Source organism: Delphinapterus leucas, chromosome 9 (assembly GCF_059928025.1).
Source record: "Delphinapterus leucas isolate spDelLeu-1000000601 "Yukka" chromosome 9, BTC_Dleu_Yukka2, whole genome shotgun sequence".
Lineage (NCBI taxonomy): Eukaryota > Metazoa > Chordata > Mammalia > Artiodactyla > Monodontidae > Delphinapterus > Delphinapterus leucas.
The window spans coordinates 43397268-43416899 of NC_143137.1; positions in this window are offsets into that span (position 1 = coordinate 43397268).

Here is a 19632-nt window from a genome sequence, read left to right on the forward strand (position 1 = left end):
TTCCATTTTTTTCCTCAAAAAGTACTAATATGTTCATAACACTATATATATGACCTTCTAATCAAAATTATAATTCTGAACGGAAATGATGTGGGAATTTATAATAATGCTAATACACAGGAAGAAAGTTGAACACAAATGTTTATATTTTCTTTCTTCACCATGGTTATAAAAAACTTAACCGTACAAAAATTGGAAGTTTAAAAACTCAGCTTACTATAAACTTTGAAATACTATGCTGAAAAAGAATAAAAGTGTTCATATTTAAAGGCACTTAATGTGCTATAAAGTCAGGAAAGAATATCATTCTTAAAAATTAAATACCCCTAAAATAAACAGAGTCAGGAAGACAGTGTTGTTATGAAAGGACTTCATTAATTTTGAACATTATTTTGAATGTCCAGGCCTAGTCTGGGATCCCAGTGATGATGATAAATCATGCTGTATCTCCCTTACTAGAAACTAACGCAAATTTAAAAGTGACAAAACACATATGATTCAAAAGGATCCTTCTAGATCCATTTCCAATTTCAATATTGGTTTTCTATCTAGGATTGAATTTCAAAATGCTAAGCAAACGATCCATGACCTCAAGTCAAAAAGAAACTGATGGATAAAAAGAGCACATACTCTTGACAAAAAAATGCCAGAGAAGAAAACTGAAGAAAATCTCTGTAAAAATAAACATTTAGCTAATACATGCATGGTGTTACCAATGCACTTTGTCTCTTGCCTTCTATGTCATGACACCTTGACAATGGTCTGTGTGACCTCTTGGCAAACATTTCAGAGCTGATTCCGTCCTTTCCCCATGGCAGCCCCCCTTTGTCTTCCTGTGCTGCCTCATCCCTTCAAAAGTTCATTCTCCCTAAAGATAATTCTTCCTCAGTGCCTAAAACAGTGGCAGTCACACACATGACACATGACAAATATTTGTGAATTAGTTAGTTAGCCAACACTCCCATATCTCCAGGGTGTCTCCTCCACCTAACCTTATAACCCAGCAGGGGAAAGTTAATTTCCCCAGAGTCTCTGGACCTTTCTGCTCAAACCATCTAGACACCTCCTTGGCTTGGCTTTCAAACTGGGTATTTCTCCACCTAGGAGCGATCTCTGGAACTTTTTCTATAAGTGATCAGATTAAATCCACAACAAAAAAGGAGAAGAAATCAGAAAGTACATAAATCATAAACCCTCATTTCTCTCTCCCACCAAATATCTTCAAACAAAATCAAAAACCTCCAGTACACTCTGGGGGACTACTTTTTCTTTCTTTTGTGGCATGCCTTAAAATGTGGGTATCAGTACTTCATGAAGACAGGAATTCCAGCCTCTTGTATGAGGGAGTTTCATTAGAAAAGCTGAGAGTTTAGAGGGTTAAAACGACACCAGAGCCAGGCTTCAGGGATCAGAAGACCCCTCTGTCTCTGGAGACATCAATAAAGAACTTTACACAATTTTAAGAAAATAATGAGTATTGGTATTTGCCAACCCAAGCATAGACCACTCACTGAAAGGAATTCACAATCCAATTCAATTCCAAAATCATCTTGTTGAACATCTATGCAGTGCCAGACACTATGTCAGACAAAGGGGAGTCAGATATGATTGAGACATTGTCCAGAGGAGACACATAGACAAATAGCTGTAATAGGACACACAGATCTAGCTTTGGGGATAATCAGTTCTTCATTCACCAGACTTCATTACCAAAAGTGACTGATCTTTTGCCTCCAAATATGTTTAAAAGATTAATTATAAGCAATGACCAAGCTCTGAAATTCCTAGAGGAAATCATTTTACTTGAAACATTATCCAGATGAGAGTTTGGGAGGCACTGCCAGGTAATTTGTGGGAAACACCAAGGGCAGAAGGGGCCCTTGCCTTCCTCCCTGTTTGGGAAAATCAGGGGCAAAATGCAATGCAGGGTTCCAGCCAACTGGGGGCAAGCCAGGAGAGCAAAGAGGGAAGAGCATGCAGTCGGGTACAGAGGGTTGGTGTCTACTCCACAGGATCCGTCTGGATCAAGGGGATTGGACACTGCTGAAAACCAGTAGGGCTGCCCCAGGACCTCACAGGACACACGCTGACCTTCTGGCACAGCCTAAGCAGAGCAGCTGAGTCAGGAAGCAGGTGTAGGACCAAGGGAAGGTCTCGTCAACAGAGAGGGGCCAATCATCATTGGCTAAGCTGAGAACGAAAAGGTGACACATTTATCAGCTGCAGACATCAGGGAAAGAGGCCAGCAAAACACACAGGGGCATGGCTGCCTGCAGATGCCAGCAGCCACAGGGTAGCTGGAGCCAGGGAGGGACTCGGGCCCCTCATGTAGATCCAGGCACCATCTGGATGTAGACCCGGGGACCAACCCATGAGAGCAATGCAGCCTCCACTCTACACACCCAACCACTCTAAAGACAGCAGAAGACATGGGATGGAACTCAGAGAGGAAATTAGAGCCATCATTCCCAAAGACAGGTTTAATTAGAGACATTCTTTAAATTATTGATTGGGTCTAAGGCTTAACGTGGATTGTGTACTTCTAAGAAGTATACAGTCTCACCTAGAAGGGTGGAGAGTCCTACAGAGTACAAAATAGTTCTAGAAAAAAAAACAACTGTCTTTCTTTTGTGTATCTGAGTTTCAGTGGACATCCCCATCAAAGAAAGTGGTGGTGAGGGTAGGCCAGGCTCAGAGAATAAACGAAGCAAAGGTACAGAGTTGGGAATATGAACAATACATTTAGGATTAAAAAGATTTTCAACTTGACTGCAGAAGAGGGTTTAAAAAGACCCTGAAAGGTCAGGGCAGTACAGAGGCTTACAATTCCCTGGATATGGAATGTGAACCTTTTTTTGCTGACTTTAAGTCTGATTTCACAAAGCAGCAGTTTTTCTCTTTGAACAAAAAAAAAAATCAAAATTTCAAATATGTCAGCATTTACCTTCAACGCTCTAGTCTGAAGATCTTTTTCTTTTATCAAGAAATGCACTAACCATTTGATTCCCAATAGAGGGAAGAGACATCCTCGGGGTAAAATAAATCTCATGGGCAAGAGGAGCTGAATTCATTTATGCACGTTCACGTAAAAAATGATCAAAATGAGCAAAATAATAAAAAGAAACACACAGTAAAACTGTACCACACCAAGGGATTGCATGGTTTTACTTTCCACTGGACTGTAAACTGTCTGAAAGAAACAAAAAAAGGTATGTCTGGGTTGAATTTCAGCACATTACATGAGGAATTAATTACCTCCAATTTCAAAACTAGCCTTTCTGGAGTTTGCTTTCAGTTTGGGATATTTATGACTTTGAATTATTTTTATACCGAGTTAGCAGGGTTTTCTCCTTTTTATTATCTATGATACAAAAAGAGCCACATCCTTCCCCATCATCAGCGCTGAGGTCCTCATGACTTCATCGGGAAAGGTGGCTGTCATCAGAAGCCCCTTCTGTCTATCCACCCCTATAAGGGTCAGTAAGCATATTCCCCTCCCCATTATTTGAACGTCTTCAGCAAAGGAGGGTGAGGGTGGATGGCAGCCCACTTCAGCACTGGGTGGTGTCACCTGACAGGCCAGGAAAATCTGCAGCAGCCACCAAGCAATTGAGGAATAGACTCATTGTCAAGGTCTCCCCTTCCATGCTGGTCTACATGCCTGTGATTTGAAGAGAAATGGATTTTGACCTCCTGGACCATGGGCATCTGTGGCTCACATGCTACACTAACCCAAATTTCACTAATTTAAATTGGAATTTTGTTTGGCCTTTGGATTGGCTCTTGTTTTAAAGTCAATGGTACAGTGCTCCTGCCATCCAATTTCCATGGGCTTTCAAGTTACTGAAAAGGTTGGGACACGTGGGATTACATGCAGTTCCTCAACCATGCCACGTTGTTTCATGTCTATTTCCTCTGAAATACCCTCACTCACTTATCCCCTGGTGAATTCCTACACAGTCTTGAAGACCCAGCTCAAACACCACTACTAAAGGCTTCTCTGACCTCCCCCAGGGAGGGGTGACCTTACACAGCCCCTGATTGTGGTATAGATCACTCTTCATTGCACTCATTTGTTAAGAAGTTGGTCAGTATCCCCACCACCACTAGGGACTCTAAAAACCTTGAGGATAAAGAGTTGATTCTAAGACAATGCTTGGCCACTAGTAGGTGTTCAATAAAGACCAATCAAACGTGATGGATCCTAACAAAAGGACAAGACCACTGGGTTAAGCTTGCTGGAGACAAGCAAGTTGTTTCGAAGGATTTGCTTTGCAATGAGCTTTGTTGAGTATGAGAGTGGGGTGGGTGGCAAGGGAGTTAGTGGAATGCCCATGTGAAATTCAAATTGCGGGTCATTAACTGATAGGCACTAATGAATGACTAATGAAAGGAGAGAGTATAATCAAATAAAACATTAGAGTTGATGGAATAAATAACATTTCCAAAAATTGACTCGTTAACTGGGTCTCCCCTGCCACAGAAATCTATAGGAGGCACAGATGCAGCCATATCTTTCCCCAGCATACAGCACTGAGTCCCTCATGACTTCATCAGGAAAGGTGGCTTTCATCAGGAGCCCCCTCTGTCCATCCACCCCCTACAAGGGTTACTCTAGATGGATAAATGAGGCAGAGAGATGCAGGGTCTGATTAGCTCAGGGTGGTCTGAGTGAAACACCAGTCCTCAGAGTGTGGGCCAGATCCCCAGGCATGAGAATCATCTGCAGTGAATCAGAATCTCTGGGAAGGTAGCCTCGGAATCTACATTTTACACACATTTCATGATGATTCCTATGCACAACAGTCTGAAAACCTATGCATGAGAAGAGAGTGATCTTCCTGTTGTGAATTTCAACCTTGAACTGGTTTCAAAAGTGAACTGTGGTGGAGAAAGTGTGAACTTTAAAAAAAAATGATGTTGGAGAACTGCAACTCTGTATTGGAAAAAAACAAAATAAAACATGTATCTTGACCTGCACCTTAAACCACAAACAAAAAATCAATTCCAAATGGTTTGTAGATCCAAACCTTTTTCTTCTGGAAAAAGACATAGAAGAATAGCTCCATAGGAAAAGATTTCTTAACAGGTCAAAAAAAGCATTAAACAATTTTTCCTTTAAGAAAAAATATATAAATTGAAATACATTAAAATTAAGAACTGATGTTATCAAATGACACTAGTAAAAAAGTGAAACCCAAGCCACAGAATGCATGAAGATATTTGCAATACATATATCATATCTGACAAAGGATTCATAACCAGAATAAATTTTAAAATTCCCATAAACCCATAAAAAAGGCAACTTGACAGTAAGATAGACAAAGAACTTGAACAGGTACTTCACAAAAAAAGAACAAACATATGTAAATGTGTCCAATATTATTAGCTATCAGGGAAGTGAACATTAAAAACACAATGAGAGGGCTTTCCTCATGGCGCAGTGGTTGAGAGTCCGCGTGCCGATGCAGGGGACGCAGGTTCGTGCCCTGGTCCAGAAAGATCCCACATGCTGCGGAGCGGCTGGGCCCATGAGCCATGGCCGCTAAGCCTGCGCGTCCGAAGCCTGTGCTCCACAACGGGAGAGGCCACAACAGTGAGAGGCCGGAGTACCACAAACAAAAACAAAAACAAAAACAAAAAAAACACAATGAGATGCCACTTTACACCCAACAGAATGGCTAAAATTTTAAAAACTGACCAAGCCAATGTTGGTAAGAGTGTGGAGCAACCAGAGCCCTTACACACCACTTAAGGGAGCAAAAATTGGTACAACCACTGAGGAAAATTCTTTGGTAATATCTACCAAAGCCAAGCACATGCATGCATAATTTATGAGCCAAGAATTCCACTCCTAAGTACACATCTAACATAGATACACACATATGTTCATCCAAAGACATCTGAAAGAATGTTTAGTAGCATTACACGTAATACCAAAAAACTGGAAGCAATTCAATGCCGTTCGATAGTAAAATGGGTAAATAATGGTATATTTCTACATTAGAAGCCACACTATGAAATTATACAGTAAAAAGAACTGAAGAATCGTTGCATAGGTGAATCTTGCTAATAATACTATGCTGAGAACAAGAAGCCAGACCCTACAGAGTACATTTTGTGTGATTTGATCTATGTGAAGTTCAAAATCAAGCAAAACTAACCTATGGTGATAAAAAGAATGGTGGTAACCAGCAGGGGTATAGGGAATGAGAGGGGCATGTGGGGATATGTAATGTTCTAGCTCTTGACTTGGGTGCTGGTTACATGGATGTATTCACGGTGTTGAATTCATCAACCTGAACAGTTATGATCTGTGTACTTTTTTGGTTTGTGTGTTTACCTTACTAAGAAACATACTTAAAAAATAAACTTCTCCAACAAGCCCCTTTATCTGAATATATACTTTGGTGTTGGCATTCCACAGCCTCATACACTCTTCCCTCCAACAGCATCACTAAGCTGGATTTCACCCATAAAGCCACTCTTCTGTACGAATATAATGGATTTCTGCATTTATATGGCGCCTTTCCTCTGCAGAGATCAAAGGGCCTCTGCATAATAAAAGATAGCATATCAAATGCAGCATATCAAACACAGTTAGGTCTGAGAGAATAAAGGGGAAATACTGAACTCAGGGACACATAATCTAGGAACTTTGTAGACGTAAAAGAAGTCATAAAAACTGTATGTAAAAACAATCATAAACATCAACTCTTAAGAATTCAGTTGTGTGAAATAAAAGGCCTGCTGCTCTTGAGGTTGCTTTTTGACTCTTGATATGGGAAGGACAGAGCAGCCTAGGCATTCAATTTAGGACTTAGACTTCTAGGCACCACACTGCAAGATTTCTCTGGAGTCAACTTGGCACCTCACTGCAGTAAAACAGAACAACTAAATAAACTCTCTGTGCTGCTGTTCAAAGAGCTTTCATATGTACTTTAAGACATAAAGCCACTAGCCCTGACAACTAATTAAATGGGCCTTTTTCATGTTTGTGAAGTAAATATTCTATTGATATATCTCTCTGAGGCATATAGAATTATATACACTGCTACTGTGTTTTACAATAACATTCACTGAATGTGTTTTCCTCAAACTTCAATTCTTAAAATCACCAAGGGAAAATGTTCACAATCAGGAATTTTCACTGACCTGAGGCCGCTTTCAAAAACTGTATGGGGTGACATTCTGCCTTGGCCAGTGACCTCAGGAGATATTTCCATTAGCCTAACAAAGGACATCTTTAGTTTTGTGAATTGTGAAACAGCAGCTCAGACTTCTCTCTGTAATCTCTCCACATGTACAGAGAGGGGAAAAGAAAATAGGTGGCCTTGGATAATTTAAGTAGTCCCTGTTCCGCACATGGATAACTTCAATACACAGCGTCAGGTAAATGAAAGCAGTGTTTTAACTTCATGTATATATCCCTTGAGAGGGATGAAAATAGTCAAAGATAATGGAGAGGAGAAGGAGGAAATTGGCCATAGCTGTCAAGCACTCTAAATGGATAATCTCACTAAATTATCACAACAATCCTATTAAGTTGGAAGTTCATTATCTCCATTCTACAGATACAAAAATGAGGATAGAAAAAACAAAAAAAAGGTTAAGGAACTTGCCCAAGGTCACACTACACAATAAGTGATGAAACCAAGACTTACACCCAGGCCATGTGATTCCAAAGCTTGTGCTCTTTAGTACTAGAGTTTATGGAATTAGGCAAAAGTGATACTGAGGCATTCCAAGGTAAGATTTTGTGTTGAAAGAGGGCCCTGTCATCTGTGGCGGCTCATGTTTTTTAGGGACTGCTCTGGCAGAAGTTGCTCCTATAACCGGTGATAAGCTCCAAAGACAGGAAGACCTGTTTCCCTAAGTAGAAATGGATCACAAGTCCCATGTTCCTACAGGGACTGTTAAGATTCCAGGCACCCCTTGGAATCGTGCTTTGACACAACTCACATAAGTTTAAATTACTACAACCACCCCCACCATCGTTAGAGTTTGCACTTTTTGCCGATCTCTGACTTGTCCTGTGTTCAGGCTTCTAGCCTAACGGCATTTACAAAGGACTCCTGGAAGGTAAATTCACGTTCCTTGGAAGCCCTATGGAATAATTCAGATTTCCTCTATAGGCAGTAGCAATGATTCATTCATAACAAGAGTGTTGCTAACTTATTCAATAGGAGATCAGTCTTTGGGGAAAAAAACAACAGCTAGGAGATTTTCATCTGAATAGGAGGTCACTTTAAAATTCAATTTAGTGACACTCTTGTGGGTTTTCCCTGGCACCTAGAATATATGGGCTAATAATTGGGAACAGCTGCTTGTCTTGACTAGAACCACTCTAAATAGCTCCAAGATTACACCCTTGGCCTCTGCTTCTTTATATACTTTGGAAATAAACTACTGTGGATGCCCAAATGTATTCAGACAATGGAAGAAGTGATTTATGGAGACTGACCACATCCAGAGCTGCAAGCCTCATTCATTTCCCTGGTTTAATCATCACCACCCATGCAAAGGAGAGGGAGCAAAATGACAAGGTCACTCGGTTACTTATCCCCAGGAGTCACCCTGAATAAAAGTTATCCTCAGATTGAAGCACTTTTTCATAACCTTCACTCTAAGACACAGTTGCTGCATTTGACTCTACCAAAACCCTAACTTAATTATAAAGTTTATTCAACCTGACATTCCCAGAGCATTTATTTCTGGTGTGTCCCCCAAGTGGAGTACTAAATAGGTAATGAAATTCCTGTAGAATATGAGATTTACATATTTTAACTGGACATTTTAAAGGACACTTCAGCTTTCTTCCTATTTGGGTAGTTTTGGTCAGTTTTATTTTTCTTCTGAATCATTTATTCCATAAAGATTTATTACAAGCTTATTCTGGGCCAAATGCTCATCCCTCAGAATGGCCTGCGCTTAAATTTATTCATGCCAAACACACTTGTAACCTTCCTTTTCCAATGTAAACATCCAACAATAGAAAAGTAATCAAATATAGCATGACATATCCACTTGGCAAAATATGATGGGCCTATTCACAAACAAGATAGCGTCTATAGGATTATGAAAGAAATTGGGGAAATTAAAATAATACTGTTAAGTTAAAAAGAAGCAAAACTGAAGAGACCTGTGATAACTATGTAAAATTATGCACAGACAAAAGATGGAGAGGGAAAAATCCAAAGGAAATAAATATTTTATATTCTGAATCTCTCCATAAATATTCCAGACCATACAGAGTAACAAAATGAGCAAGTCAAACCATTTAGAACCCATGCTTACAGCACATCTATGAGACAGAGAATACTACAAACTTCAAATTATGTCTGAAGAGGTAAATAAATGACCAAATTCAGAAAAGCCAGTTCAGAAAAGAGGAAAGGAAAGCAGACCTAGGTGTAGAAAAACAGATACAATAACTCCCAAAAAGAGAATGTCTCCCTCTAAATGGGAATGAGACATGGTAGGCATGAGACATGGTAGATTAGAGCATTGATTATCTGACAAATCAAAAAGAAGGAGCTTGAAAGTCTTCAAGAACAGAGGTGGAAATCTTGGGAAAGCACCACGTCTGGAGGAGAGGTGGTAACTTGGAAAGAGTAGCCTTCAGATATTTGGTGATGAAAAAAAATAATCAAGAACTGGAAATTACGAGTACTTCAAAAACAAGAGGATCACAAAATCAGAAGATATACCACCACCACCCCCCAAAAGGGGGCAGTTTTTTTAAGAAACTGTACTTCACAAACAAAAGAGGAAGCTCTTGAATTAAGAAACCTCATATACCACCCAAACCTTCACCTCCTCACCTCCCTACCTCCATGCTTCTATCTACGTGTAACAGTTATTCTGGTTCAGGAAAATAAAACATCTCAAAATGAAGAGTAAACAGTATAATATCCATACAAAGCGACTGTAAGAAGAAAACATAAAAATCAAAACCTTTTAGCTCATGACTGTTCTCCCTCCCAAAACAATAACAAAGCCGAAGAAGATGTCAACACCCCAACCTGAATTAAATATCCTTAAACAAGCATTTGAAGGCTGATTCAGAAATTTTTAAACTCAAAATATAAATGGACAAAAATCTAATAAGACTGACCCAGAATGACCAACTTCAAGACATATTCTAGTTAGACTTCTAAAGAAAAAGAAAAAAGAAAAATTCTCTGGGCCTGCAAGCAAAATGACCAAATCACTCACAAAGGAAAGAAAATCAGTTTGGCATCAAATTTCTCAATAGCAATAGTACAAAACCAGACAACAGTAGATCAGCAACTTCAAGAGATTTGAGAAAAGAAGGAAAAAACCAAGGTCAAGTGTACAAAACATAAGGATATAAAAGACATAAACAAAACAGTAATGTATATTTAATGTATATTTCTTGATATCTCCACTTTGATAATATACATGGAACATTCACAAAAAATTGGTGATATGTTAGTTCTCAAAGACAGCTTCAATAAATTCCACAAAGTGCAAATAACAAAAACATACATTGCAATGCAGTAAAAATATAAATTAATAACAAATTTGTTAAAACAAAATGGACTTTCATTGGGAAATTTAAAACCTTTTATTTTTTTAATTGAGATATATTTGACATACAACATAGTGTAAGTTTAAGGTATACAGCATATTCATTCGATACATTTATATAGCAGTATGTTTGCCATTGTAGCATTAGCCAACACCACTATTACATCACATAAGTATCATTTCTTCTAGTGTTGGGAATAATTAAGATTTAGTCTCTTAAAGGCACATACCGTATGATATCACTTACATGTGGAATCTAAAATACAACACAAATGAACATATCTACAAAACAGAAACGAATCACAGAGAACAGACTTGTGGTTGCCAAGGGGCAGAGGGAGGGGAAGGGAAGTGTTGGGAGTTTGGGATTAGCAGATGCAAACTATTACATATAGGATGGATAAACAACAAGGTCCTACTGTATAGCACAGGGAACTATACTCAATATCTTGTGATAAACCATAATGTAAGAGAATCTGAAAAAGAATATATGTATATGTATAATTGAGTCACTTTTGTACAGCAGGAAGTAACACAACATAAATCAACTATACTTCAATAAAAGTAAAAAAAAAAACTTTAGTCTCTTAAAAAGTTCAATGTTTATGATAGTTTTGCTGCCTATAATTACTGTACTGTGTATTAGGTCTCCAGGTCTTATTTATTTACTAGTTGCAAGTATGTACCCTTAAACAACATCTTTCCCCACCTAGCCCATGGTAACCACCATTCTACTCTCTGCTTTTATGATTACAGTTTCTTTAGATTCTACATATATGACATATCACACAGTATTTGTCTTTTTCTGTCTGACTTATCTCACCATAATGTCCTGAAGGTCCATCACATTGTTACAAATGGCAGAGTTTCCTTTTTATCATGGCTGAATAGTACTCCTTTGTGTATATATACCACATCTTCTTTATCCTTCCTTCTACCTGCTGATGGACATTTAGGTTGTTTCCATAGCTTGACTACTGTGAATAATGCTGCAATGAATATCGGAATGCATATGTCTCTTCCATAACCTGTTTTCATTTTCTTTGGCTATATATCCAGAAGTGGGATTGCTGGATTGTATGGTAGTGCTACTTTTTTGAGTAGCCTCTATACTATGCTTCATAGTGGCTGAACTAGCTTACAATCCCACCAACAGTGAACAGAGGGGGTTCTCCTTTCTCTACATCTTCACCAACACTTGTTATCACTTGTCTTTTTTTTTTAAACATCTTTATTGGAGAATAATTGCTTTACAATGGTGTGTTAGTTTCTGATGATAACCTTTGTTACACGTGTCAGGTGATATTTCACCATGGTTATGATTTGCATTTCTCTGATGATTATTGATATTGAGCACCTTTTCATGTACCTGTCAGCCATTTAATGTCTACTTTGGAAAAATATCTAAAAATGTTTCTCTGACCATTTTTTAAAATTGGATTATTTTTTTTTTGTTATCAGGTTGTATGAGTTCTTTATAAATTTTTTAAATCTGATACATGCTTTGCAAAATTTCCTCCCATTCTGTAGGTTGCCTTTTCATTTTATTGATTGCTTCTTTTGCTGTGCAGAAGCTTCTAACTTTGATTTAACCCCACCTGTTGACTTTTTTTCTTTTGTTGCTTGTACTTTTATCATATCCAAAAAAAAAAAAAAAATCATTGCCACAACAAATGTCAAAGAGATCTTTCCCTGTTTTGTCCAGAGTCAGGACATATGTTTAAGTCTTTAATACAGTTTGAGTTAATTTTTGAGGGTGGTGTAAGATAGAGATCCAAGTTCATTTTTCTGCATGTGTTTATCTAGTTTTCCCTACACCATCTGTTGAAGAGATTATTCTTTCCCCACTGGATGTTTGGGGCTACTTTATCAAATATAGTAGACGTATAGAGGAGGTTTAATTCTGAGCTCCCTACTATGTTCTATATGTCTATTTTTATGCCAGTACCATACTGCTTTAATTACTGTAGCTTTGTAGTATAGTATGAAATCAGAAGTGTGATTGTCTCCAAATGTTTCTTCTTTCTCATGATTGCTTTGGTTATTCAGGGTCCTTTGTGGTTCCACACAAATTTTAGAATATTTTTTCTATTTCTGTGAAAAATGTCATTGGAATTTTGATAAAGATTGCATTAAATCTATAGATAGCTTTGAGTAGTATGGACATTTTAACAATATTAACTCTTCTAACCCATGAACACAGAGTGTCCTTCCATTTGTTTGTGTCTCCTTCAATTTCTTTCAGCAAAGTCTTATAGTCTTCATTGTACAGATCTTTCACTTCCTTAGTTAAACTTATTCCTAGGTATTTTATTGTTTTGGATGCTATTGTGAATGGGATCATCTTCTTCAGATGTTTCATTATTAGTATATAGAAAAACTGATTTCTTTGTATTGACTTTATATCCTGCAACTTTACTAAATTTATTGATTAGATCCAACAGTTTTTTAGTTGAGTCTTTGGGATTTTCAATATATGAGATCATATCATCAGAAAATAGAAATAATTTTACTTAATCATTTCTGATTTAGGTGCCTTTTATTTCTTTGCCTTACCTAATTGCTCGACTAGAACTTTGCTGAGTAAGAGTGGAGAGAATGCACACCCTTGTCTTGTTCCTGACCTTAGAGGAAAAGCTTTCAATCTGAGTATATTGTTAGCTGTGCATTTGTCATATATGGCCTTTTTTATGTTGCAGTATGCTCCTTCTATACCCAGTCTATTAAGGATTTCTATCATGAAGTGATGTTGTATTTTATCAAATGCTTTTTCTGCATCTGTTGAAATGATCATGTGACTTTTATCTTTCATTCTATTAATATGATGTATCACATTTATTGATTTGTGTGTATTGAATCATCCTTGCATTCCAGGGATAAATCCCACTTGGTCATGGTGTACAATCCTTTTAATGAGCTCTTGAATTTTGTTTACTAATATTTTATTGAGAAATTTTGCATCTATTTTCATCAGGGATATTGATCTATATTTTTCTTGTAGTGTCCTTATCTGGCTTTGGTATCAGGATAATTATGGCCTCACTGAATGAGTTTGAAAGCATTCCCTCCCCTTCAATTCTTTGGAAATGGTTGAGAAGGATTGGCATTAATTATTCTCTAAATGTTTGGTAGAACTTGCCCATAAGACCATGTGATCATGGGGTTTTCATGTTGGGAGACTTTACTGATTCAACCTCCTTATTGGTTTGTTCCACCTTGCTATTTCTTCCTGGTTTAGTCTTGGTAGGTTGTATGATTCTGTAAATTATCTTTTTCTTTTAGGTTATCTAATTCATTGGTGTATAACTGTTCACAATAGCTTCTTATGATCCTATGTATATCTGTAGTATCAGTTATTATTTCTCCTCTTTAATTTCTGATTTTATTTATTTGAGTCTTTTTTTCCCCTTAGTCTCACTAGAGTTTGGTCAATTTTGTTTATCATTTCAAAAAACCAGCTCTTAGTGTCATTCATGTTTTCTTTCTTTTTTTTTTTTTCTGGTCACCATCTCATTTATTTCCACTCTGATCTTTATTATTTCCACCCTTTTACTAATTTGAGCTGAATTTTCCCTTCTTTTTCTAGTTCCTTGAGGTGTAAAATTAGTTTATTTGAAATCTTTTTAATTTCTCAATATATGCATCTATCACTATAAACTCCCCTCTCAGAACTGCTTTTGCACTGTCCCATAGATTCTATTTATTTGTGTCTCTATTTTCATTTGTTTTGAGATATTCTTTGATTTTATTTTGATTACTTTTGGTTGTTCAGGAGTGTAGTTTCCACATATTTGTAGATTTTCCAGGTTTCCTCATGTTGTTGATTTCTAGTTTCATGCTACTGTGGTTGGAAAAGATATTTGGAATAATTTTAATCTTCTTAGATTTGTTAAGACTTGTACTGTCTCCTATCATATAATCTACCATTGAGAATGTTCCATGTGTACTTGAGAGAATGTGTATTCCACTATTGTTCAATGAAATGTTCTAGAGATATCTCTTAGGTCCATTTTATGTAATGTATGGTTCAAGTCCATCATTTCTACGTTGATTTTTTGTCTGGATGAACTATCCATTGTTGACAGTAGGGTATTGAAGTCCCCTACAATTATTGTATTGTTGTCTATTTCACCCTTCATATCTGTCAGTATTTGCTTAATATTTTTAGGTGTTCTAATGTTGGGTGAGTATTTATTTATGATTGTTACACCTTCTTGACTGATTGATCCCATCATCATTTTATAATGACTTTCCTTTTCTCTTATCATTTTTGGCTCAAATCCTATTTTGTCTGACATAAGTATAGGTACCTCGAGTTTCTTTTGGTTTCCATTTGCATGAATATCTTTTTCCATCCCTCACTTGGGTCTATATGAGTGCTTAAATCTGAAATATGATATTGGTTATATAATTGACCATATTACTAGATCTAAGGAGAAACGTTTATAAACTGTTTTTAGATGCAGAAAAGGTATTTGAAAAAAATCAAACCCATGCCTGATGAAAATACCCTATTTAATAAGAATTGAAGGATACTTGTTTTTTGATTTTCTGGTATTTATTTATTTTTTTAATCTTTTAATTTTTTTAACGTCTTTACTGGAGTATAAATGCTTTACAATTCTGGGTTAGTTTCTGCTGTATAACAAAGTGAATCAGCTATACATAAACATATATCCCCATAACTCCTCTCTCTTGCACTTCCCTCCCACCCTCCCTATCCCACCCATCTAGGTGAACACAAAGCACTGAGCTGATCTCCCTGTGCTATGCAGCTGCTCCCACTAGCTATCTATTTTTCATTTGGTAATGTATATATGTCTGTGCCACTCTCTCATTTCATCCCAGCTTATCCGTCCCGCTCCCCATGTCCTCAAGTCCATTCTCTATGTCTGTGTCTTTAGTCCTGTCCTGCCCCTAGGTTCTTCATATATATATATATATATATTTTTTTTTTTAGATTCCATATATATGTGTTACCATACAGTATTTGTTTTTCTCTTTCTGACTTACTATGTATGACAGTCTCTAGGTCCATCCACCTCACTACAAATAACTCAATATTGTTTCTTTTTATGGCTGAGTAATATTCCACTGTATACATGTGCCACATTTCTTTATCCACTCATCTGTCAATGGACACTTAGGTTGCTTCAGTGTCCTGGCTATTGTAAATAGAGCTGCAATGAACATTGTCGTACATGACTCTTTTTGAATTATGGTGTTCTCAGGGTATATGCCCAGTAGTGGGATGGCTGGGTCATATGAGTTCTATTTTTCATTTTTTAAGGAACCTCCATACTGTTCTCCATAGTACCTATATCAATTTACATTCCCACCAACAGTGCAAGAGGGCTCCCTTTTCTCCACAGCCTCTCTAGCATTAATTTTTTGTAGATTTCTTGATGATGGCCATTCTGATTGGTAGGAGGTGATACCTCATTGTAGTTTTGATTTGCATTTCTCTAATGATTAGTGATGTTGAGCATACTTTCATGTGTTTGTTAGCAATCTGTATAACTTTTTTGGAGAAATGGCTATTTAGGTCTTCTGCCCATTTTTGGATTGGGTTGTTTGGTTTTTTGGTATTCAGCTGCATGAACTGTTTATATATTTTGCAGATTAATAAGTGCTCAGTTACGTCATTTGCAAATATTTTCTCCTATTCTGAGGGTTGTCTTTTCGTCTTGTTTATGGTTTCCTTTGCTGTGCAAAAGCATTTAAGTTCCATTAGGTCCCATTTGTTTATTTTTGTTTTTATTTCCATTTCTCTAGGACATGGGTCAAAAAGGATCTTGCTGGGATTTATGTCATAGAGTGTTCTGCCTATGTTTTCCTCTAAGAGTTTTATACTGTCTGGCCTTACATTTAGGTCTTTAATCCACTTTGAGTTTACTTTTGTGTATGGTGTTAGGGAGTGTTCTAATTTCATTCTTTTACATGTAGCTGTCCAGTTTTCCCAGCAACACTTATTGAAGAGGCTGTCTTTTCTCCATTGTATATTCTTGCCTCCTTTATCAAAAATAAGGTGACCATACGTGCGTGGGTTTATCTCTGGGCTTTCTATCCTGTTCCATTGATCTATATTTCTGTTTCTGTGCCAGTACCATATTGTCTTGATTACTGTACCTTTGTAGTATAGTCTGAAGTCAGGGAGCCTGATTCCTCCAGCTCCGTTTCTCTTTCTCAAGATTGTCTTGGCTATTCGGTGTCTTTTGCGTTTCCATACAAACTGTGAAATTTTTTGTTCTAGTTCTGTGAAAAATGCCACTGGTAGTTTGATAGGTATAGCTTGAATCTGTTTTGTGTTTTTTTTGTGTTTCCATACAAATTGTGAAATATTTTGTTCTAGTCCTGTGAAAATGCCATTGGTATTTTGATAGGGATTGCACTGAATCTGTAGAATACTTTGGGTAGTATAGTCATTTTCACAATGTTGATTCTTCCGATCCAAGAACATAGTATATCTCTCCATCTGTTTCTATCATCTTTAATTTCTTTCATCAGTGCCTTATAGTTTTCTGCATACAGGTCTTTTGTCTCCTTAGGTAGGTTTATTACTAGGTATTTTATTCCTTTTGTTGCACTGGTAAATGGGAGTGTTTCCTTAATTTCCCTGTCAGATTTTTCATTACTAGTGTATAGGAATGCAATAGATTTCTATGCATTAATTTTGTATCCTGCTACTATACGAGATTCATTGACTAGCTCTAGTAGTTTTCTGGTAGCATCTTTAGGATTCTCTATGTATAGTATCATGTTATCTGCAAACAGTGACAGCTTTACTTCCTCTTTTCTGATTTGGATTCCTTTTATTTCTTTTTCCTCTCTGATTGCTGTGGCTAAAACTTCTAAAACTATGTAGAATAATAGTGGTTAGAGTGGGCAACCTTGTCTTGTTCCTGATCTTAGAGGAAATGGTTTCAGTTTTTCACCATTGAGAACGAAGCAGGCTGTGGATTTGTCATATATGGCCTTTATGATATTGGCCTCTATGCCTACTTTCTGGAGGATTTTTATCATAAATCGGTGTTGAATTTCGTCTAAAGCTTTCTCTGCATCTATTGAGATGAACATATGGTTTTTCTCCTTCAATTTGTTCATATGGTTTATCACATTGATTGATTTGTGCGTATGGAAGAATCTTTGCATTCCTGGGATGAACCCCACTTGATCATGGTGTATGATCCTTTTAATGTGCTGTTGGATTCTGTTTGCTAGTATTTTGTTGAGGATGTTTGCACATATATTCATCAGTGATATTGGCCTGTAATTTTCTTTTTTGTGACATCTTTGTCTGGTTTTGGTATCAGGGTGATGGTGGCCTCATAGAATGAGTTTGGGAATATTCCTCCCTCTGCTATATTTTGGAAGAGTTTGAGAAGGGTAAGTGTTATCTCTTCCCTAAATGTTTGATAGAATTCACCTGGGAAGCCATCTGGTCCCTGGCTTTTGTTTGTTGGAAGATTTTTAATCACAGTCTCAATTTCAGTGCTTGTAATTGGTCTGTTTATATCTTTTATTTCTTCCTGGTTCCGTCTCGGAAGTCTGTGCTTTTCTAAGAATTTGTCCATTTCTTCCAGATTGTCCATTTCATTGGCATTTAGTTGCTTGCAGTAATCTCTCCTGATCCTTTGTATTTCTGCAGTGTCAGTTGTTACTTCTCCTTTTTCATTTCTAATCATGTTGATTTGAGTCTTCTCCCTTCTTTCTTGAGGAGTCTGGCTAATGGCTTATCAATTTTGTCTACCTTCTCAAAGAACCAGCTTTTAGTTTTATTGAACTTTGCCATCGTTTTCTTCATTTCTTTTTCATTTATTTCTGATCTGATCTTTATGATTTCTTTCCTTCTGCTAACTTTGGGGTTTTTTTTGTTCTTCTTTCTCTAATTGTTGTAAGGTTGTAAGGTTTGGTTGTTTATTTGAGATGTTTCTTGTTTCTTATGGTAGGATTGTATTGCTATAAACGTCCCTCTTAGAACTCCTTTTGCTGCATCCCATAGGTTTTGGGTCGTTGTGTTTTCATTGTCATTTGTTTCTTGGTATTTTCTGATTTCCTCTTTGATTTCTTCAGTGATCTCTTGGTTATTAAGTAGTGTATTGTTTAGCCTCCATGTGTTTGTATTTTTTACAGATATTTTCCTGTAATTGATCTCTAGACTCATACCACTGTGGTCGGAAAAGACACTTGATACAATTTCAATTTTCATAAATTTACCAAGGCTTGATTTGTGACCCAAGATATGATCTATCCTGGAGGATGTTCCATGAGCACTTGAGAAAAATGTGTATTCTGTTGTTTTTGGATGGACTGTCCTATAAATATCAATTAAGTCCATCTTGTTTAATGTATCATTTAAAGCTTGTGTTTCCTTATTTATTTTCATTTTGGATGATCTGTCCATTGGTGAAAGTGGGGTGTTAAAGTCCCCTACTATTACTCTGTTACTGTCGATTTCCCCTTTTATGGCTGTTACCTTTTGCCTTATGTATTGAGGTGCTCCTGTGTTGGGTGCATAAATATTTACAATTGTTATATCTTCTTCTTGGATCGATCCCTTATCATTATGTAGTGTCCTTCTTTGCCTCTTGTAATAGTCTTTATTTTAAAGTCTATTTTGTCTGATATGAGTATTGCTACTCCAGCTTTCTTCTGATTTCCATTTGCATGGAATATCTTTCTCCATCCCCTCACTTTCAGTCTGTATGTGTCCCTAGGTCTGAAGTGGATCTCTTGTAGACAGCATATATATACAGGTCTTGTTTTTGTATCCATTCAGCCAATCTATGTCTTTTGGTTGGAGCATTTAATCCGTTTACATTTAAAGTAGTTATCGATATGTATGTTCCTATTACCATTTTCTTAATTGTTTTGGGTTTGTTATTGTAGGTCTTTTCCTTCTCTTGTGTTTCTTGCCTAGAGAAGTTCCTTTAGCATTTTTTGTAAAGCTGGTTTCGTGGTGCTGAATTCCCTTAGCTTTTGCTTGTCTGTAAAGCTTTTAATTTCTCTGTCAAATCTGAATGAGATCCCTGCTGGGTACAGAGTAATCTTGGTTGTCGGTTTTTCCCCTTCATCACT